The sequence below is a fragment of the Hypanus sabinus genome, chromosome 24 (genome assembly GCF_030144855.1).
Source record: "Hypanus sabinus isolate sHypSab1 chromosome 24, sHypSab1.hap1, whole genome shotgun sequence".
NCBI lineage: Eukaryota > Metazoa > Chordata > Chondrichthyes > Myliobatiformes > Dasyatidae > Hypanus > Hypanus sabinus.
The window spans coordinates 4303069-4327424 of NC_082729.1; the positions used below are offsets into that span (position 1 = coordinate 4303069).

The 24356-nt window shown below is 45.4% G+C and overlaps 1 long non-coding RNA gene across 1 annotated transcript in view; it reads left to right on the plus strand.

Moving 5' to 3' along the window:
* The window catches only part of LOC132380417 (uncharacterized), a 122518-nt gene extending 104154 nt beyond the window's left edge, over window positions 1–18364 (plus strand). The window contains exon 3 of the long non-coding RNA XR_009507757.1: window positions 16407–18364. This is a non-coding gene — a long non-coding RNA (uncharacterized LOC132380417). The remainder of the gene's footprint in view (window positions 1–16406) is intronic.
* Window positions 18365–24356: the final 5992 nt, after the last annotated feature.

The following is a 24356-nucleotide window of genomic DNA, read 5'->3' on the forward strand; positions in this document are numbered from 1 at the left end:
GAATGAAACAGCTTGTTCTTGTAATTAAAAAAATTATGAATAAAGTTCATTCTGAGATATTAAAAATTTGCACATGGGGGAGGGGTTCTACTGCATAGGATCGAAATAAGCTGTAGAGAAATAAGTTGTAAACTCACTCAGCACCATCTTGGGTACTAGCCTCCATAGTATCCAGGACATCTTCAAGGAGCGATGCCTCAAAAAGGCAGCATCCATCATTAAGGACCCCCATCACCCAGGACATCCCCTCTTCTCATTGCTACCATCAGGGAGGAGGTACAGGAGCCTGAAGACCCCTCTTCTCGTTACTACCATCAGGGAGGAGGTACAGGAGCCTGAAGACCCCTCTTCTCATTACTACCATCAGGGAGGAGGTACAGGAGCCTGAAGACCCCTCTTCTCATTACTACCATCAGGGAGGAGGTACAGGAGCCTGAAGACCCCTCTTCTCATTACTACCATCAGGGAGGAGGTACAGGAGCCTGAAGACCCCTCTTCTCATTACTACCATCAGGGAGGAGGTACAGGAGCTTGAAGACCCCTCTTCTCATTACTACCATCAGGGAGGAGGTACAGGAGCCTGAAGACCCCTCTTCTCATTACTACCATCAGGGAGGAGGTACAGAAGCCTGAAGACACACACTCAGTGATTCAGGAACCCCTTCTTCCCCTCTGCTGTCTGATTTCAGAATGGACATTGAACCACCTCATTACTTTTTTATTTGTATTTTTGCATGACTTATTTAATTTAACTATTTAATATATATACTGTATTTCACATTTTTTCTCTATTATTACATATTGCATTGTTCTGCAGCAAAGACAACAAATTTCATGACATATGCCGGTGATATTAAACCTGACTCTGATTCTGTCTGTGTGTGTGTGTGTGGAGTTTTTGTATTTCTTTGTATATTGTATTTCTTTGCTCCACTGTGAATGCCTGCAAGTAAATGAATCTCAGGGCATATGTGTGTGCTTTGTTAATAAATTCACTTTGAACTATGAAATTATGAAGTTGTCTGTCAGTTCCAGGGGACTTTGTTGATCTGAATGCAGAGTTTTTGCTCTTGGTATCTAACAACAGATCATGTTAAATCATTGGTACTGTTGGTTGCTCATGTCTCACCTGGAATGCTGCAGTAAGACCCCAAGGGGGGGGGGGGCACGTGTTTCCTCATTATAATTGTTCCTGAGCAGTAGCCCTGCGCCGTAATGAACCCCCGAGGGCATCGAGCCGTCTCCGGCAGGACTTTCTCGAACAGAGTGTGGAAAGAGTCAGAACCGCACGCTCCTGCTTTCCACAATCTCTCCCGAGGTCAAAAGCGGGTTTGAGTCACGAATGTGAGATAGTCTTTTGGGGTGGGTGGGTGGAGAGGTTTTGTCAAACTCTCTTAATCTTATTTGTGTCCTTTAGGGATCGATTGTGGCTGCCCCCCACTGCTCCTGATAGGGTCTCGTACTGCAGAGCCCATAGTTCAAACTGAACACCATTCATTTTTACGCCTGCTAATCTTCCAAAACAATGATCTCTTGGCAACTGTTCTGTCACGTTTACATGTTTACAAATGCTACTGGTATTGAAGCGATTATTTTAGTACAATTCACAAGATTGTTATATATTTCGAATGCTACTTCTGCCATCTTCAAAGGGATCCTACCACCAAGAATATCTTTACCTCCCCCACAAACAAGAGGAATCTGAGCAACAGGCACAAAACACTGGAGGAGCTCTGCAGACCAGGCAGCAGCCTACCTCCCCCTCTCGCTCTGCTTTCTGCAGGGACACTCACGCCATGGTTCCCTTGTCCGTTCATTCCTCCCCACTGATCATGCTTCCAGCACTTATCCTTGCTAGTGGATAAAGAGCTACACCTGCCCATGCACCTCCTCCCTCACCTCCATTCAAACAGTCCCTACTGGTGTCCCTCCCCCTTCCCTTTCTCCTGTGGTCCGCTCTCCTCTCCTATCAGATTCCTTCCTCTCCAGCCCTTGACCTCTCACATCCACCTGGCTTCACCTGTCACCTTCTGGCTGGCCTCCTTCCCTTCCCCCAGCTTTTCAACTGGAGGCTTCCCCCTTCCTTTCCAGTCCTGAAGAAGGGTCTCGGCCTGAAACGTCGACTGTTTATTCCCTTCCATAGATGCTGCCTGACCTGCTGAGTTCCTCCACCATTTTGTGTGTGTTGCTCTGGATTTCCAGCATCTGCAGACTTCCTCATGGTTATATATTTCAGCTGTTCTGAGATGTCATTTTCTTTTCTTTCTTACTTAATATCTCACTTGGTGAAGATTCTCCAACTACAGACCCCCTCCAGTTTACAATATCCCAACTCGCAGGCACCTTGAACATGGGAGTTGTTAAGAGATTGGCAGAAGGATGGAGAGGGATTTGCCGGCTGCTGTGGGGATGTAAGGCATTTTCTGCCGGGTGTGATTGGGAGGGTTTTGTGTTCCTTCTCTCCCCCCTCTGGGGGCTGGGCTGGGTCGAGCAGAGATGGCTCAGTAGATACCCTTGCTTTCCCACCGACTCACTGAGGCTGGCTGGCTCCCTTCTCACTCCAATCTTTGGGATCCTGGTGCACCTCCGTCTTTTTGTTCATTCCCAACTACCAAACCATTCAGTTTACAAGCAGTGCTCCGGAACAGAAACCTGTCATAACCTGGGTCCTGTCTGCAGAGAAATCATCTCCACATCCACCCCAACATCCCCCTTAGGACATCGTATGACTATTTACAAATGACTCAGGTTCTAATATCCACAAAGTCAAATGCTGGGCAAACAGATGTTTGGGAATTCTTCATTATTTACACAGAGAGGTTATGATCCGAAACTGAAAAGTTCAGAGTTCAAAATCAAAGTGCATTTGTTATCAAAGTATGTATACGTTATACAACCTTGAGATTTGTCTCCGTACAGACAGCCACGAGAAAAAGAAACAGCAAAGAACCTATAAAAAAGACCATCATACACCCAACGTGCAGAGAAGACAAATCATACAAATAATAAATGGAAGCAGTTTGCGTTCTGACCTGCAGTCCACAAAGACTGTCCATCTACAGACCCTTAGCTTCACACAGAACCGAACAACAAGCTGAACCACCCATTGCTTGCTGTGAGGACCACAACCTTCTCGTAGGGTTTGGAGGCTTGCGTGCCTCGACCAGGCCCACCAGGATCGGGAGTTCAGCTCACGGCCAGCAACCCTGACTGGTAAAACAACATTGTTAAGGAAACAGCAGAGGAGAATCCTTTTACAGCTGTGTGGAGAGGCAGAGCTGGAGGACCTTCATTGCTACCATAAATGCCAGCAGCCTAATGGGCAGTCAGTAGCATTTATGGATTTAATCCTACCACGGATGTTTTGAATTTCCTGTAAGGAGATCGTACTTTTTCCCCGTGACTGTGGGGGCTTCCTCCCACATTCCAAAGACGTACCGGTTAGGAGGTCACATGGATTGAGTGGGCACCGCAAGCAGAAGGTCCTGTTACCATGCTGTATCTCTAAATAGAAAATGAATACATTTAAGTTGTAAATAAAGCTGTAATTTTAATGAGAGGAGCGAACAATAATACAGATATTCATCTTTGTCTCCACCTCTCTGCACTGGCCACCTCCCCTCAACACCATCTGGTATGGGGGCGTTGGTGGGAGGGGGGGGCTACTGCAGGGAGTTGTAAACTCAGTCAGGTCCATCATGGGCACCAGCCTGCATAGTACCCAGGTCATTTTCAAGGAGCAGTGCTTCAAAAAGACAGCTTCCATCATTAAGGACCCCCATCACCTAGGACATGCCCTCTTCTCATTACTACCATCAGGGAGGAGGTACAGGAGCCTGAAGACCCCTCTTCTCATTACTACCATCAGGGAGGGGGTACAGGAGCCTGAAGACCCCTCTTCTCATTACTACCATCAGGGAGGAGGTACAGGAGCCTGAAGACACCTCTTCTCATTACTACCATCAGGGAGGAGGTACAGGAGCCTGAAGACACCTCTTCTCATTACTACCATTGGGGAGGAGGTACAGGAGCCTGAAGACCCCTCTTCTCATTACTACCATCAGGGAGGAGGTACAGGAGCCTGACAACACACACTCAACCATTCAGGAACAGATTCTTCCCCTCTGCCATCCGATTTCTGAATGGACATTGAACCCATGAACATTACCTCACTACTTTTTTTATTTTTATTTTTGCACTGCTTATTTAATTCAACTATTATATATATACTTGTAATTCACCTTTTCTCTATCATTATGTATTGCATTGTACTGCTGCCGAAAAGACAACAAATTTCTTAACTCATGCCGGTGATATTAACCCTGATGCTGTTGCATCCTCCACCCCGACATGAGGGCTCAACCTACCGATCCTGCCAGTTCTGCTGAGTCCGTCTGACAGGTTGTGTGTCGCCCCAGATCCCAGCATCGGCAGTCCATTGAAGCTGAGGCTTCATAAGATATTGGCCAGACTGCTGTCACAACCACGGACTTCACTGTGAGGTCTACACGGCTGTGCAGGCGGACCGCGCGTCAGGCTCGGCGATCCTGCTCGTGAGTGTGCATGTTTCGTCGAACTACTGATATCTCCTCCAAGAGGACCACAACGTTGTCATTGGGTTTGGAGGCTTGTGTGCCTCAGTGACCCGGAGAGCTGTGTTGGCTGGAGTCAGGGCTTCGTGCTTAGGATCACCAATGCCAAACAGGTCAGAGGGTGGAAGCCAGACTAAGAGTACTCCACCGGTCCGCCAGCTTCAGGGCTCAGCTCAGGGATAATAACCATGACTAGTCAAACAAAACTGTATGGAAACAGCAATGAAGAATCCATACCTTACTACAAATACAAGCCTAGTCCAGTTTCAGAGTCAGAGCCACTATCACAGATCAGACAATCCATAATAACCTCCCAGATATAATATTACAGGATAAAGAAGCAAGAACTTAGTTAAAACAGTATATTTAGCCATTCCAAACATACAGTATATAACTTACAGAAATCAGAAAAACACCAGAAAACTGCTGAATTAAAAGAGAAAATTGAAAGAGATGGAATATGAACAGGGTGTAAGTTGTCCCAATAGTGATATCTACAAATGGCAGCATCCCAAAAGCACTACACGAGAGCATTAAACAATTTTGGCTACACAGCAATATCTATATAAATCTCCAGGAAGCCACAATACTAAACACCACTAGAATAGTTCAACAGTTCCTAGCAACTGAGAAATTATTTGAGCTTTGTTTGGCTATGCCCTTACTTCAGGTTTTACCAGCCTGAGCTGAGAAAAGAAAAAAATATAATACTAATAACTTTCTCTAATTTACTGAATCGGATGAAAATAGGGTGTCAAACTACAGACTTCGTAGAAGCACCCAGATGAATTATACCATAACACACTGTGGTAAACTACATATACCTGTCTGGACACGCCCCTCTGCTGACTGCTCCTGTGGCTCCTCCCACAGACCCCTGTGGACACGCCCCCCCCCGCTGACTGCTCCTGTGGCTCCTCCCACAGACCCTGTGGACACGCCCCCCCACTGACTGCTCCTGTGGCTCCTCCCACAGACCCCTGTGGACACGCCCCCCACTGACTGCTCCTGTGGCTCCTCCCACAGACCCCTGTGGACACGCCCCTCTGCTGACTGCTCCTGTGGCTCCTCCCACAGACCCCTGTGGACACGCCCCCTGCTGACTGCTCCTGTGGCTCCTCCCACAGACCCCTGTATAAAGGCGATTGGAGGCACTGCTCCTCCCTCAGTCTCCAAGATGTCATGGTCCCTTTAGCTGCTAATAAAAGCCTATCGTTCACCTCCCGTCTCCGAGAGTTATTGATGGTGCATCACACACCTTCTATACATGGATGATTTGAAGATCTGCACTCCTTCATCAGCGAAGCTAAGCAATTAATTCAAATGGTAGGACTATTTGACTATCTTCTAAAGATATAAATATGAACTTTGTACTGGATAACTGCAGAACATTAAACATAAAGAAAGGTGCAATGGAGCTGGTAGAATACAAAACAGAGCAGCAGGAGACAATACAACCAATGGATGAATAGGAAACATAGAAGCATCTAGGATATCAACAAGCAAAGAAAATAGATAATCATGTTCTTGGCTATGGCCGTACCTTAGGCTTTACCAGCGTGATTGAGAAAAAATAAAAAAATAATAACATTAATAATAAATAAATAATTCTAAGAACATGAGTTGTAAAGTCCTGGAAAGTGGGTCCAAATGGGTTGTATACAGTGATCAGTTCAAGGTTGAGGTGAGTGGAGTTATCAACATTGGTCCAGGAACCTGATGGTTGAAGGGTAATAACTGTTCCTGAACCTGGCAGTGTGATCATCGTCAATAGTCTTGTTGGCCTGTAACATGTTCTAAGAATGACAAGGTGCATGGAACTCTTTTGCTAACTATGACATCACTAGTGGATGAAGAGCTTTGTGCTATGCAATACACACAAAATGCTGGAGGGGCTCAGCAGGCCAAGCAGCGTCTACAGAAATGAATAAACAATTGACATTTTGAGCTGAGACCCTTCTTTTCACTTCTTGTCACCTGCCTATCACCACTCCCTGGATCCTCTCCTCCTCCCCTTTCTGCTATGGCCCACTCTTCTCTCCTATCAGGTTCTTTCTTCTCCAGACCTTGATCTTTCCCACCCATCTGGCTTGGCCTATCTCCTTCCAGCTATCCTCCTTCCTCTCCCCCACCCACCTTTTTATTCTGGCATCTTCCCCCTTCCTTCTCAGTCCTAATGAAGGCTCTCGGTTTGAAACAACAACTATTTATTCATTTCTATAGATGATGTCTGATCTGTTGGGTTCCTCCAGAATTTTGTGTGTGTTGCTTTGGATTTCCAACATGAGCAGACATTGTCGTGTTTGTAGTTCTGAGTTGTGATTCATTCCTTATCACACATCCAGCGAGCCAGTTACTAAATCAGAATCAGAGTCAGAATAAAGTTCAATATCATCTGCACATGTCGTGAAACTTGCTCTCTTTGCGGTAGCAAAACAACGCAATATAAAATGATAGAAAAATACCATGAATTACATTATATATATATATATACACGTATATAAAACAGTTAAATTAAGTAAGTAGTGCAGAAATAGAAATAAAAAAGTAGTGAGTAAGTGTTCATGGGTTCAATGTCCATTCAGAAATCAGATGGCAGAGGGGAAGAAGTTGTTCCTGAATGGTTGAGTGCGTGTCTTCAGGCTTCTGTATCTCCTACGATGGTAGCAATGAGAAGAGGGCATGTCCTGGGTGATGGGGGTCCTTACTGAGGCATTGCTCCTGGAAGCTGTCCTGGATACTACAGAGGCCAGTGCCTTTGAAAGAGGTGACTGAGCTTACAACTCTCAGCAGCTCATTTCAATCTTGTACAAGTAAATCCCCCACCCATCGAGAGTGATGCCGCCAGTCAGAAAGCTCTCCACAGTACATCTGTAGAAATTTGTAAACTCCCCCTACTGCTGGAATATCTCTCTCGATGGGCCACCAGCTCTTTTCAATCCCTGGAAAGTGCATCTGCGGCCAGAAGGGAGTTTATTTTAAACTTTCCAAGATTATATTTTTCTGGCAGACTTTCCACAGAGTGCAATTACACTGTGCCAATTTAATCAGAGTGTGTTGACAATGGACTATGAGCTGAATTAATCCATTTGTCATGTTGGACCAGTGCCCAAAGGTCCACTGGACCAATGGCTTAGTTTCCAGTCCCCTGAAAGGAGCATTATTTGTAACTTCGGAAAGAAAGTGACAAGCGAAGGTGAAAAAAATTCCTCCTTTGAACATGGATATTTTCTCACTAAATCTCACAAGGCTACATGTTAGCTATGACTCAGTCATTATCATTTTTGTCTCTGTGGGCTACCCACCACCCATCTGCCTTTTCCAAAGGCTCCCTTTTGGAAAGCACTATAGGGCTATTAAAACAGAAACTTCACAACATCTTAAAACTTCCTTTCCCCCAGGCAGATCATCTGATCAACCATTCTAGATAACCTCCCCAACCCCCTCTATCTAATAGCTCATTCACAACACTGCAAACATTTTAAACCACTTTTTATTACACTGTAAATACATGCTGGTATTTATACATATTTGATTCCATATCTGTACTTCTAGGGATGTCTGCTGGAGATAGATCTCTACTAAAGGAGGTGTAAGTTATTCCTTCCCTCCTCTAGCCTGCAGGTTACCCTTGGGCAAGGTGTAGCACCTGCTTATCCTTTCAATCAGGGTCACATGAAGCCATGGGAGCAGGTGTTGAGCAGCTGATGCAGATCACAAGTCCTGGTTATGTGACCACTGACACCAGGCAGACAATCTCATAAGAGTATTGATAATGGCTGGGGTCACCCGTCTTGTAAAGACACTGCCCAGAAGAAGGCAATGGCAAACCACTTCCGTAGAAAAATTAGCCAAGAACAATCATGGTCGTGGAAAGATCAAGGTCGCCCATGTCAAATGACATGGCACATAATGATGATGTCATACGACACAGCTCATAATGATGACATCATATGACATGACACATAATGATGATATCATATGACGCGGCCCATAATGATGATGATACTTCAAACTTTACTGTTATATAATTCTTTATTCTATGTAATTGTTAAACGTTATTTTTTGTTGCATGCGATGCCAACACACCACAGCAGAATCCTAATACATGTAAATATATGAGGTGCATAAAGTTGATCCTTGATCCTTAGAGTCACACTTCTGAAACCTAAGCGCCACGTTTTAGACTGAATCCTCAGCTCAGTATCGAAGGACTTCTGCGGGGTCGGTGACTCCTGTTTAGGGAAGAGATGTCTGCTCTCTCGGGCAGTGTAGGAATGATTCCTGGCAGGGGAGCTCTCCCTAATGAAGGCAGATGATAGTACATTGACTGGAGAGATATGAACCTAGTGCCTGTAGAAGGGTTTAGACCATAAGACTTAGGAGCAGAATTAATTGGCCCATTGAGTCTTCTCCGCCACTCGATCATGGTGGGTTTATTTTCCCCTCAACCCCATTCTCCTGCTTGCTCTCTCTCTAACCTTTGACACTACCAGATTAGTTGGGTATTTAATTACAAGTTTGGATCATGGATGATGGGGCAGCACGGTGGTGTTGTGGTTAGCACGACGTTTCACAATACCCAGCTCCCCAGGTTCAATCCCTGTCACTGCCCATACGCTCTCCCCGTGACTGCATGGGTTTCCCTCAGGTGCTCTGGTTTCCTCCCACAGTCAAAGACAAACCCATTGGGAGGTTAACTGGTGATTGTAAATTGTTCCTTGATTAGGATAGGATTAAATTGGGGTATTGCTGGGCGGGGTGGCACGAATTGCCGGACAGATTAGTCCCCTGCTGTATCTCAATAAAAATGATTGAAAAATCGAGGGCAATGTAGGAGGGAAGGGTGGGGGTCCTTCATTATTTTGGCTGCTTTACCAGGATGGTGGAAGTGTAGGCAGAGTCAGTGGATGGGATGCTGGTTCGTGCGGTGGACGGATCTGTGTCTACTATTATCTGTAGGTTCTTCTTGTCTTGGACAAAGCTATTGTTATGCCTGGCTGCGATGAATCCAGATAGGCTGCTTGCTTCCTATGGAACACCTGTTCATGGATTTGTGATGGAGACTTCACTTTGACCAACTTACCAGAGTCAATTGAAGAAGCAGTATGCACTGTGGAGAAAGTAGACGATGGATTCTATATTTAGATTTCTGAAAGGATTTTGAGGGTCAAAAGTTGTCAAAAGCAGAACCTTCCTGTGTACAAGGCATTATTGAGATGAGGTGAAACAGAAATGTGTCTTTTTCTGGCTTGAAAGATATAATAGGTGATGTCCCACGAGAACTCTTGCTGGAGTCTCAACCTCTACAATTTATATATATACATAGTACTGTGCAAAAGTCTTAGGCACATTTACTTTCCATTTGACGGTGTTCATTACAGATCAATTCCCAATGCCTCCAAGGCACGTGGCAATGATGAGAGCCATAGAGGTTGCCAGTGAAATACATCTTTCTCTTAACTCGTGCAGAGCTTCTAATACAAGATATTGAAGTAAGGACGGACGCTCCCCGAGCTCTCTCATTGCATTCATCACACAGAGCTATTTATAACTCGCTTACCAAACTCAACCGTGGAACCTGTTCCCTGAACCAGATCCTTGTGTCAGCAGGAATCGTATCATAACAGAATGGAAGGGAACAGTGGTGTGTGCGCTGTTCCCTCAGGGGACGGTAAACAACCCTAGAAACGTACCGCACCTTTTCTGCTGAGATTTCTCTATTTTTGTCCGGTCCAAAGTTCAAAGTAAATTTATTATCAAAGTGCATACAGCATTTTTTAAAAGTCTTAGGCACATAGACATAGCTAGGGTGCACAGCAGGTTAGTGATTTTATGTATTACTCTGTATTGCTCCTGCAAAAAAAAACACAAATTTCAAGACCTGTGTGAGTGATGATAAACCTGATTCTGATATGGGTCTCTATTGTGGACTGAGAGTGGGAAGGGGGACAAAGGGAGGGGAATCATGGTTGGGAAAGCAGGAAGGGAGAGGGGAGGGAGCAGGAAGCACCAGAGAGACATTCTGTAATGATTAATTAACCAATTGTTTGGAATCAAATGACCTTGCCTGGTGTCTCAGGGCTGGGTGTATCTACACCCATGCCAAACCACAACCCCCAATCCCCCGCTCTCCTTCTCTGTCACCTGTCCCCACCCCTCTCCCACAATGTTCCACCCTCACCATTCCCAACATCGCTTGCTGCCACCAGACTTACAAATTAGCACTCTGCTCCACATTAACAAATACAGTACTGTACAAAATTCTATGGCACCCTAGTTATATATATCTGCCTAAGACTTTTGCACAGTACTGTAGGTATATGTAGGGGTGTGGCCTAGAAGGATGTGGGCCAAACACAGAAATAGGGTGGGCATTGTGGCCGGCATAGGTTGGATGGGCCGAGTGCCCTGTATCTATGTTGTAATGCTCAATAAGTCTCTGAGTTTTTCAGCAGGCATTCTGCACGTCCACCACCCTCGACAGGACATCTCGCACACCCACCACCCCCGACAGGACATCTCGCACACCCACCACCCCCGACAGGGCATTCCACACACCCATCACTCTCTGTGTAAAGAATTTACCTCTGACATCACCACACCATGCCCCCCCCTATACATTCCCAAAATCACCTTATGCTTTGTCCTTCCATCCTGGGATAATGTCTTTGGTTGTCCACCCTACGTATGACTCTTATCATTTTATACACATCTATCATATCACCTCTCACCCTCCTTTGCTCTGCCATTCCCTCTGAACCCCATTCTCCTGCCTTCTCTCTATAACCCTTGATGCCCTAACTAATCAAAAATCTATCAACCTCCACTTGAAATGTACCCAAACACCTTATATTCCATTTTGGTAGCCTCCAACCTGATGGAATATGAGGTCTTGTTCCTCAAACCTAAGTAAATTGGGTCTTGCTGAAGGGTTTCAGCCCGAAACATCGACTGTACTCTTTTCCTAGATGCTGCCTGACCTGCTGAGTTTCTCCAGCATTTTTTTTGTGTGTACAACATGAATGACAGTGTCCAGTCCATAAACTATGTCGATTAGGAAGAGCAGAGGGTGAGTGGTGAGAAAGACGTACTGGTTAATGGGTTAATTGGTTATTGGAAGTTGTCCTGTGATTAGGACAGGATTAAATTGAGGATTGTTGGGCGGCAGGCTATGAAAGGCTGGAAGGGTCTACTCCACAGTGTATGACAGTCAATTTATTACTTGCAAGAGAAACAATCACCTGCACTTCTACCAGAGATGGGAGGAGACTTCCACCTCACCCTTTACAAAGGATGCCTTTTATGCATAAGAACAGAATGTGCTTATGATTGCCAGTGTGCACAGTCCTTCCAATCATCAGCCGGTACATTTGTGTTCGTCTGCCATCTACAGTTGGCTTGTCTCGTCTACTTCCCTTTTCCTACACAATGCTCAGTACATTGGGTGCTTGTGATCACGTGTTCCTTTAGTAAGCACATATCTTTTAGTTTCCTCCTGTTACTTTAGACACGCACGTATATTGCAACATATTAGCATAGCACTCTGGGAATTGTACAATTCCATTTTGTCACACAAATGTTTACAAAACATACAAAGTTCAATACGTATTTCCACAGGTATGTTTAAGGTGGAAGTTGATAGGGTATTGATTAGTCAGGGCATGAAGGGATAGGAGGAGAAGGAAGGAGACTGGGTGGGAAATGAATCAGCTATGAGGAAATGGCAGAGCAGACGTGATGGCCCAAATGGCCTAATTCTGCATATATATCTTATGGTGTAACTATACATACACAAAGACTGACAAACAACCAGTGTGCAAAAGACAAATAATTTAACTGTTTTATATATTTATTTGGAGATACAGCATAACAACAAACACCTCCAGCCCAAGGAGCTCGCAATGCCCAATTACACCCATGTCACCCACTAACCCACACACATTTGGAAAACTGCAGCGTCCAGGGAAAACCCACACGGTCACAGGGAGAACGTACAAACTCCTTACAGAAAACGGTGAGGAATTGCGCAAATAAAAATAAATAAAATAATACAGAGAACATGAGGTGCAGAGTACTTGAAAATGAGTCTGTAGGGTGTGGAGTCCATTCGGAGTTGAGGTGAGTGAAGTTGTCCAAAATGAGTGAAAATGGCAAAATTAACCGACCGTAGCTGGCAGTTCTGTTGCGCCACCCACTGATAAACCTGAGAAACCTTGTAAACCAAAGTCAGAAAATGTAGAAAGCCTAATAAATATCTCTTGGATGGGGGCCAAGCATAAGAATGACTTATGTTTAATTTATTTGCATTGGAAGGTTTGCTTTGAATTTGATTTCAGTTTCAAATACAGAGATTCAAGCTCAAGTTCAATTTCAAGTTTATTATCATCTGCCTGTACCTAGAAGGCAGCCGTCGATCCTAGGGGATCATAGGTTTGTGCCGCTGGTGGACTTTGAAGAACCGGCTGTTGCCCAGGCAGCAGGATCCCCCTCTCCATGTCCAAGGGAAGGGAAAGCGCCGATACAGCTTGGCATCAGTGTCGTTGCAGAGGTTGCCAACTGCTTTAGAAACATAGAAAACCTACAGCACAATACAGGCCCTTCGGCCCACAAAGTTGTGCCGAACATGTCCCTACCTTAGAAATTACTGGGCTTACCTATAGCCCTCTATTTTACTACACTCCATGAACCTGTCTAAGAGTCTCTTAAAAGACCCTCCACCACCGTTGCCGGCAGCCCATTCCACACACTCACCACTCTCTGTGTGAAAAACTTACCCTTGACATCTCCTCTGTACCTACTTCCAAGCACCTTAAAACTGTCTCCTCTCGTGTTAGTCATTTCAGCCCTGGGAAAAAGCCTCTGACTATCCACACGATCAATGCCTCTCATCATCTTATACACCTCTATCAGGTCACCTCTCATCCTCCGTTGCTCCAAGGAGAAAAGGCCGAGTTCACTCAACCTATTCTCATAAGGCATGCTCCCCAATCCAGGCAACATCCTTGTAAATCTCTGTGCCCTTTCTATGGCTTCCACATCCTTCCTGTAGTGAGGCGACCAGAACTGAGCACAGTACTCCAAGTGGGGTCTGACCAGGGTCCTATATAGCGGCAACATTACCTCTCGGCTCCTATATTCAATTCCACGATTAATGAATGCCAATACACCATATGCCTTCTTAATCAGAGTCAACCTGTGTAGCTACTTTGAGCATCCTGTGAACTCAGACCCCAATATCTCTCTGATCCCCCACACTGCCAAGAGTCTTACTATATTCTGCCATCATATTTGACCTACCAAAATGAACCACCACACATTTATCTGGGTTGAACTCCATCTGCCACTTTTCAGCCCAGTTTTGCATCCTATCAATGTCCCGCTGTAACTTCTGACAGCCCTCCACACTATCCACAACACCGCCAACCTTTGTGTCATCAGCAAACTCACTAACCCATCCCTCCACTTCTTCATCCAGGTCGTTTATAGAAACCACCAAGAGAAGGGGTCCCAGAACAGATCCTTGAGGCACTCCACTGGTGACTGACCTCCATGCAGAATATGACCCTTCTACAATCACTGTTTGCCTTCTGTGGGCAAGCCAGTTCTGGATCACATGCCACCTCACTTTCTCAATAAGCCTTGCATGGGTACCTTATCAAATGCCTTGCTGAAATCCATATACACTACATCTATAACTCTTCCTTCATCAATGTGTTTAGTCACATCCTCAGAAAACGGTTAGGGACCCCAGCTCTGGATTTCTTCCTTGGAGTTTACTCCCAAAGCCTTTTCCATGGGTTGGTATGGCCGCAAGGCAGCAGAGGTTTAAATTCAGTTTTCCTTCTCCTAAGCGGACTGTTGTCCAAAGCTGACGAGCCCACCTGCTCGAAGCAACTAGTTTTGAGGCGCCAGTGGTCCGTCTTTGCCCCTTCTCTTGTCAGTAGAAACAGTTCCGCTGGGCCTAGTAGCTAAGCCACACGTGAAGGCCAAGAGTTGGACTTGGTTGTCAGAGGCTGTTAGAATCGCACACCATTTGGAGCACTTTATAGGTACTGGGAGCTTATCCCCAATCCCACCCCCAGCTATGAGGACCTTAGGAATCTGCCTGTACATATATACAAGCAAATGAAACACTGTCCCTCCAGACCACAGTGCACCCACAAAACATATGTCACACAGAACACTTAAACCAGGATATTACCACAGATAAGTTAATAAGATATAATTCAGCACGTATGTAGCACACAGCAGAAGTAAACAGTAAACAACACGCTGTCCTAGTGATAAGCCCTCGGTGGTGTTCATTAGTCTCACAGTCTGTGGGAAGAAGATGTTACCCAGTGTGACGCTCCTGTACCTCCTTCCTGACGGTCGTGGGTCAGAGGGATTGTGGGATGGGTGGCAGGGATCCTCAACAATGCTTCGGGCCCTTTGTCCACAACAATCCCAGTAAATGTCACAAACTCCTACAAAATCCTACCTTGGCGCCTCACCGTGGCGTAGGCGTGACACTCAGCGAACATCAGCGAAGTATGGCGGAGATTTGTTCTCTGACAGGTCTAACCTAGCCGTGAAGGTGATGTTCCTTCGGTAGACCTACTAGACTAAATCTAGTAGTAGGATCATGGCTAGCTAAGTCAGGGAGGTAAGCATGCCTTTGCTACTTTGTAGGTTATGCCCCTTCAGGCAAAGGCTGCACCCAATGAAGACGCCAGCAGCAGGGCGTCTGATGGTGTCTGTGGCAGATGAATCCCAAAGGGTCGATGGTACTGCCACCTTGGTGGTGTGCGGAGGAACCGGAGTGCTGGTCAATGGATGGCATCACTAGACTAGTTAGTTGTCACTGCAGGGCAGCCTCCTTATCCGCTAAGTCTGTTACACTCCTGTGTACCACTTAGCATCAGATTTAGAAGCCCAGAGAGACTGTATGGTGGGGGCATGACACCATCTGTCTTATTACTGGGCAAGGCGCGTTGGAGTAAAACTCTCAGCACAGTCAACATCAAAATTGTGGATGATCAGCCATGATCACAGTGAATGGCGGTGCTGGCTCGAAGGGCTGAATGGCCTACTCCTGCACCTATTGTCTATTGAAATCGATGGACAGCCGAGGAAGAAGAAACAACGGTGAGGGAGACCCTGGCGATTTTTCCTGTCCTGTCATCGAGTCTTCCGGCCTGATGCCTTTTAGCTTCTGGGTTACACAACGATGCAGCCAGGCAGGACAGTCCTAATGGTGCTCCTGCAGGAAGCTATCAGAGTGGCGACGGGCCTCAATCTCCTCGGAAAGTGTAGACGCACACGTCTGTTGGTGCCTTGGAACGCTCAGAGGCCAGAACCAGAATAAAAATCAGGTTTGCTATCATTGATGGATGTCATGAAATTTGTTGTTTTGTGGCAGCAGTGCCGTGCCATACACAAAATATACTATCGATTACAGTAAATAAATATGAAAATTGTCTATGTAGTGCAAAAGGGGAGCAAAAGTACTGAGGGGTCATGGTCCATTCAGAAATCTGATGGCAGAGGGGAAGAAGCTGTTCCTGAAACATTCAGTGGGTATCTTCAAAGTTCAAAGTACATTTATTATCAAAGTGCTGTATGCAAGATTCATCTTCCCACAGACAGTCATAAAACAAAGAAACTCCATGGAATCCGTTCAAAGAAAACATCAAACACCCAACACACAAAAAAAACAAGAGCAATTCGTGCAAACAGCAAAAAACACACAGAATATCAAGCAGTGTCCTCGGACAGTCTAGGAAAGTTCAGTTCAGTTCACTCCAGCGCTGTGTCGTTTGTTGACTGCAGGCTGCAGAACCAGTTCGCCCCCGATCAAAGTCGATTAAAATAGCCATGAGAAAAGAAGTGACTAGAAACTAGAGTGTCCAAACCGCATCGATTAAACCGTGCCCGAGACCCAACACCCTGGCACCATCCGCTGGCAGCAGTGACTGAGAGGGAGAGAGAGAGACTGTTCAAATACAGGCGCCTTCCTCCAAGAGCAGCAAGCGAGCGAGAGGAGAGACCGATCAAACGCAGCAGCGAGTGAGAGGAAGAAGGGAGAGAGAGACGTTTCTGAGGCATCGCCTCAATAGTATGACTGAGTGAAAATAAAAATCAGGAGAGATTGCCCTAAGTCAAGGTGACCCCCATCATTCTTCATGTTGTAAACAGCACACATTGGTTTATGTTACCTTGCAACAGCTGTACCATTCTCAATGTACTTTGGGATGTTGTGTATGCATTATGTGACAAGCGACAACGTCTGAACCTATGTCAAGCCAAGTCAACTCAAGTTTATTGTCATTTAACTATATGCATGTGTACCATCAACATTTCTCCGGACCAGGGTGTAACACACAGTAGTACACATAACACACAATAACTTATGAAAGTAAGTATGAAATTTACAGATGGATTACACATAAGTAAACAAACTAAAGTGCATAAATTAAATATTGTAAGGTACAGAACAGATTAACCAGTGACACTTTGAATGCGATGCGGCAGGGAGTTCTGAATCCTAACGGCCTGAGGGAAGAAACTGTTTCCCATCCTGACCGTTCTTGTCTTTCTTCATCGGAGTCTCCTGCCTGATGGTAGAAAGTCAAAGAGGATGCTGGATGGACGGGTGGGATCCTGATAATACTAAGGGCCCTGTGTACGCAGCGCTCCTGATAAATGTCCCCGAGGGACGGTAGGGAGACCCCACGAACCTCTCGGCCGTTCTCACAGTCCTTTGTAGGGACTCCCGGTCCGATGCTTGGCTGCTCCCACACCAGATGGAAATGCAACTGTCAGGGTGCTCTCAAAGGTGCTCCTGTAAAATTCAGCTAAAATGGGGGGAATTCCTGGCTTTCCTCAATCTTCTTGGGAAGTGGAGGCTGCTGTGCCTTCTAATTCGGGGAGGTGATATTGAGGGATCAGGTGAGGTTAGCTGTGATGTGAACTCACAGGAACTTGGTGCATGTAACTCTCTCTACAGAGGCACAATCTCAGGCAGCAATAACGCTTTTTATCATTTCGCAGAGTTGGAGATGTAATTGAATTGGTTACGAGGAGGCATGGTAGGGTCTCAGCCCAAAACATCGATTGCTTATCATTTCCATAGATGCTGCCTGACCTGCTGAATTCCTTCAGCATCCCCTGATCAATCAAACATCTATCATAACTTTATCCGATATTCTGAATCACCACTTAGAACCCAACCCTTTAATTGCTTTGTTTGGTTTTTTGGGTGAGACAGATATACGTTTGAGTTCGACTAAGTGTCGAATATTATCTTTTGCTTCTCTCCTGGCTAGACGTTTAATCCTCTGTAGATGGAGAGATGTTGCCCCGCCCACGCATGTTCAATGGCTTAATGATATTATGTCCTGCTTAGACCTTGAAAAAATTCATTATTCAGTTCTTAATTCGGATTTAAAGTTCCCTAAGGTCTGGGGACCTTTTATTGAGCACTTTCATAACCTTCCTCTTAATTAAAGATTTTTTTTCGGTCCCTTGCTTTCAGCTCTTTTTTTTTGGTAGTAGGCATTATTATCTTCTGTTTTCAAATTTATTTACAATTTTGGGGGTTTGAATGTCCTGATTTATATTCTCTATATTGTGTTGTGGTTGGTCTGGAGTGTTTTTTTTGCTGTGGGGCTTGGGGAGGATACTAACATTATATGACTTCAATTTGGGTGCTTTCTCAATGATCTTTTTTGTATTACATTATTATTGTATGTTTATTTTTGCACTGTATTAATTTTCTTCATTCTGGTTTGGGGTTTTTTCTTATCCGTAGTGTTGTAGAAAATGCATAAAAAAACCAATAAAAAAAATAAATCTATCAGTCTCTGCCTTAAATATATGCAAAGATTTGGCCTCCACAGCCTCCTGTGTCAACGAATTCCACAGACTCCCCATGTTTTGGCTAAAGAAATTTCTCCTCATTTGCAACATAACTTCCTGTCTTTTGAACTCAATACCTCAACTAACAAAGGCAACTAGAACTTACGTCTTGATACCCCACCCCATCAACCTGTGTAGCCACTTTCAAGGAGCTATGAACTGTCTCTGTACACTGTGCTGAGGTTTTACCAGGCATTGGCCAGATCTTAGTTGGAGTATTGTGAGCTGTCTCCTCCCCTTATCATTTGACCTGACAAGGTACAACACCATAAGACAAAGGAGCAGAAGTCAGCCATTCGGCCCATCAAGTCTGCTCCACCATTTCATCATGAGCTGATCCATTCTTCCATTTAGTCCCACTCTCCTGCCTTCTCACCATAACCTTTGATGACCTGACTACTCAGATAACTATCAATCTCTGCCTTAAATACACCCAATGACTTGGCCTCCACTGCCACCCGTGGCAACAAATTCCACAGATTCACCACCCTCTGGCTAAAAAATTTTTTCGCATCTCTGTTCTGAATGGGTGCCCTTCAATCCTCTAGTCATTTCCTCTCGTACTAGACTCCCCCACCATGCAAACAACTTTGCCACATCCACACTGACCATACCTTTCAACATTCGAAATATTTCTATGAGGTCCCCCTCATTCTTCTAAACTCCAAGGAATACAGTCCAAGAGCGGTCAAACGTTCCTCGTATGTTAACTCTCTCATTCCCGGAATCATTCTAGTGAATCTTCTCTGAGCCCTTTCCAACGTCAGCACATCCTTTCTTAAATAAGGAGCCCAAAACTGCACACAGTAGTCCAAGTGAGGTCTTACCAGTGCGTTATAGAGCCTCAACATCACATCCCTGCTCCTATACTCTATTCCTCTAGAAATGAATGCCAGCATTGCATTCACCTTCTTCACACTTTGCAGTTGGATTAAGATCATGTTGTACTTTTGGACAAACTTCTTCATTGTCCATCCAATCACTTTTTATGAAGTCATCCACAAACTTACTAATCATGCCATCTACGTTCCCTTCTCTCTACTATTATCAGGGAGATACAGGAGCCTTAGGTCCCACACCACCAGGTCCAGGAATGTGGTGGTTGTCTGTCGTGCCCAACAACGACAGGAAACCTGTGTGTGAAAGGTTTCAAAATGGAAAAGCCTTTGCACTGGGGCAGTTCCACTCTCTTGACCTCAGAAGTGTGGGTCCAGTGGTACGAACAAGCGTCAGAAGCTGGGGTCTTCCTTGGTCGCAGTGGATGACCGTGGTGCCCTTCCCTCTCCACGGAGCGCTGCAGAGCCACCTTCCTGTTGTTCTCGTCTGACCACTCGCTGGAACTGACTTCACGTGCTGTAACAGGCATGTCCCTATCTCAGCGGGGTACGAGGCCTGCTGGCTACCCTCACCTGGTTTAACTCACCTGTCGAAGCGGAGTACCGGGGTGTGGCTGCTGTCACACGCAAACAGCTACTTGGAGCCACAGGTGAGAGCTGAGTGTCCAGTGGGGACCAAAGCTGAGTGACAGAACATACATGACAAGCCCCTTCGCCAGGGGTGTTACCCCCTCCCTGGACACCCCGCACAGGTAATGTTTGACATAGAAACAGGCCCTTCGGCCCACTAATTGTATGCCAACCATAATGCTTTTCCCACTAATCCCATTTGCCAATTGATAATCCAATCAGCTACAGCTATGACCCTTCCTTCACCAGGCTCCTGAACCAGTGTAGATAACTTCACTCACCTCAACACTGGCCTGTTTCTACAAGCTGTGGACTCACTTTCAAGGACTCTACAACTCATGCTCTCAATATTGTTTATTCATTTATTTTTAATTTGCACAGTTTGCCTTCTTTTGCACATCGGTTGCTTGCCAGTCTTTGTGTGTATTTTATTACTGAATCTCTTCCATTCCATTCTTCTGTGAATGCCTGCAAGAAATTGAATCTCAGGGTTGTATATGGTGACATACACAGTACGTACATTGATCATAAATTTTACTTTGAATTTTGATTTGAAGTTTAAAATCATTAGTCTACATAACAATTGAGGGTTCAGCACTGATCCCTATGATACATCACTGTTCATAGACCTTCATGCTGCAAAGTGAACTACGGCACTGTGCAAAAGTCTTAAGTATATATATAGCTCGGGTGCCTAAGACTTTTGCACAGTAATGTAGTAATTTTATGCATCGCACTGCACTGTTGCTGCAAAAAAAGATCCTGACATTTGTGAGTGATGAAAAACCAGATTCTGATATGGGTCTCTATTGTGGACTGAGAGTGGGAAGGGGGCAGGGAGAGGGGAATCATGAGTGGGAAAGGGGGAAGGGAGAGGGGAATCCTGAGTGGGAAAGGGGGAAGGGAGAGGGGAATCGTGAGTGGGAAAGGGGAAGTGAGAGGGGAGGGAGCGGGAAGCACCGGAGAGACATTCCATAATGATCAATAAACCAATTGTTTAGAATCAAATGACTTTGCTGGTGTATCAGAGCTGGGTGTGTTTGCACCCACCCCCACCACCCCCTGCCCCCATCCCTGTCACTCCTGCCCTGCCCCTGTCTCACACTCCTCCCGCAGCGCTCCACCCGCGCCATTCACATCATCCTTTGCTGCTGCCAGATTTACAAAGTCGCTCTCCTCTCCACGTCGACAAGCACAGTGAGTGCCTATACAAAAGTTTTAGGCACCCCAGCTGTATATATGTGTCTAAGACTTTTAAACAGGACTGTACCTACAGAAAGGACCAGCCAATTGGTACATAGAAACAACACCACTTCCGAGTCCCTAACTTCACTGGTCCTCCAACCTCACAGATGTCGATGTAGGTGAGCTTTATTTGCCAAATGTACATCAAAACAACAGAATGTCTAGCATCATTTGCGTCAAATCAAGTCAGTGAGGATTGTGCTGGGGCAGTCTGCAAGTGTTGCTACACTTCTGGTGAAAACGTAAAGACATAAATTATACTTTATTTACTTATCAGTCTATCTGTCTGTTTGTCTCTCTACCTATCTATCTATCTGTCTATTTGTCTGTCTCTCTATCTGACTATCTATATCTATCTGTCCATCTACTTACCTATTTCTCTAGCTGTCTGTCTCTTTATCTGTCCATCTATCTGTCTTTCTATTTATCTAACAATCTGTCTATCTACCTATCTGTCTATGTATGTATGTATGTATCTGTCTATCCATCTATGCGTCAATTTATTTATTTGGTCAATAAGATCCCTTCCAGCCTAATGACCCTCGCTGCTGAGGTGGACCCATGTGACCAATTACCCACTAAACTGTCACCTTTGAACTATGGAGGGAACTGGAACACGCAGTAGAAATCCTCACAGCCACAGGGAGAACGTACAAACTCCTTACAGACAGCGTCAAGAACTGAACCGGGGTCACTGGCGGCTCAGTAGTGTTCAGCTCTCTGCCACACCGCTACGCTGCCTGTGTATCAGACACAATTCTTTTCAGAAAGAATGAAATCAGAATAGAAAAATCAAATTGAGGTTTAGATTCATTTACTTATCAAATGTCCATCACCAGGGTGTGCTGGGCTGTCCATTACACAAAGGTTTGAATTGACCTTATTACATCCTTCATATGCATGAGGAGTAAAAATCTTTACATTACATTGCGTAATGTTGCCACACTGAGTGAGTGGCTAGCACCACGGAAATGATTGCGGTCACAGTCTCACTCCGTCGTGACTGATGGCAGAGTGGGACTCAGGAGGTGGAGTGTGGTGCGGGAGTCAGCAGCACCACCCTGAGACACCCATGTCCTTCTGTCGGTCTCTCCGGGCTTCCTTATGCATATGAAGTGTACACATCACCTCTCATCCTCCATCCCTCGAAGAGAAAGGCCCTAGCTTTCCTCACAAGACACGCTGTCTAATCCAGGCAGCAGCCTGGTAAATCTCCTCATCACTCTCTCCAAAGCTTCCCCACCCTCCCTGCAATGAGTCGGCCCGAACTGAACACAGTGTTCAAGGTGTGGACTAATCATGGAGCTGCATCACCTTGCTTTCTCGAATTTTCCCAATGGGCAGGAAGCTTTGAGAACTTAACTTAGAACATAGAAATCTACAGCTCATTACAGGCCCTTCGGCCCACAATGTTGTGCCGACTATGTACCCTACTCTAGAAACTGCCTAGAATTTCCCTAGCACATAGGCCTCTATTTTTCCATGCTCCACGTACCTATCTAAGAGGCTCTTAAAAGATCCTATTGTATCCACTTCCACCACTGCCGCTGGCCGTGCGTTCCACGTACCCACCATTCCCTGTGTGAAAAATCTACCCCTGACATCCCCTCGGTACCCATTTCCAAGCATCTTAAAACTGTGCCCCCTCATGTTAGTCATCTCAGCCCTGGGAAAAAGCCTCTGGCTATCCACATGATCAATCATCATACTCACCTAAGACTTCTCTGAACCAACTTCTGTATCCTCTTGGTAACCTCTATCCTTGCCCCCTGGGGTAATGGGGGCAGTATCTGGAATTTGGAAACTGCACTATTTTATATTTTGGACAAAGTAACTATTGGGGCAGAAGGCGGCTGGTCAATTTTGCGAAAAGCACACTACAATGTTAAATAAACCCCCAGCAAGACCGCTGGCTTAATGAGAAGCTTCAGGATGTAATTTAAAACAATTTGAGGAAATCTCTTAGACCTTCCAGAGAATATTTGACATTGACTGTACTATAGCTTTAGTAATGGAGGTATTTGTCCCAGATTGAAATGGAAGGTCCATTATTATCTCTAAATCTAACTCTAAGATATATCAGTACACCTCAGGCTGGTCTGACTTAGTAAGAAAACAGTACAGAGTTCAAGCTATGCTGGCACATAATTGAAATATTTTCTTAGCAGCTTAAAATCATGAAATTAGTGAATCAGGCTAGTAAATATGGCTGGTGTGTACTTTAGTGAGGGAAATCTCCTAGATGTTACCACAGAGCAGCAACGTAAGTGATCTGCAACTGCCCTCTGAAGGGGACTAGTGACTCTGTCAGGGTGTCTCTGATAGAACATAGAACAGTACAGCACAGGACAGGCACTTCAGCCCATGACGTTCTGCCAGCAGATTAATCTAATCCTTCCCTCTCACATAGTCCTCCATTTTTCTATCATCCATGAGTTTCTTAAGTGCCCCTGATGTATCTGCCTCCACCAACACCACTGGCAGCACACTCCACACGCCCACCACTCTCTGTGCGTTCTCCACCATTTCATCATGGCTGATCCATTTCCCTCTCAACCCCATTCTCCGTACTTCTTCCTGTAACTCTTCATGCCCTGACTTACCAAGGATCTGTCAACCTCTGCCTTAAATATATCCAATGACTTTCCACTATCTGGCTAAAGAAATTCCTCCTCATCCCCATTCTAAATGGATTTACTGCCATTCTGAGGCTGTCCTCTGGTCTTTGACTCCCCCACCATGAGAAACATCCTCTCCATATCCACCCCATTGAGGCCTTTCAACATTCGATAGGTTTCAATGAGAACCCCTCCCCCCCCATTCTTTCAATCCTGGAATCATTTTCACAAACCTCCTCTGAATCCTCTCCAATGTCAGCACATCCTTTCTTCAACCCTTCTTTCTCCTATCCTTTCCCAGCTTCTTACTTCACCACCCCCTCTCCCAACGCACCCACCTTCCCCTTCACCTGGCCTCACGTATCACCTGCCACCTTTCCCTCTCCCAAACCACCCACCTTCCCCTTCACCTGGTCTCACGTATCACCTGCCACCTTTCCCTCTCCCCACCTTCTCAGATCTCTCTCCTCCCTTTCCAGATTTCAGCCTGAAACCTCGACTCTTTTCCATAGATGCTGCCGGACCTGCTGAGT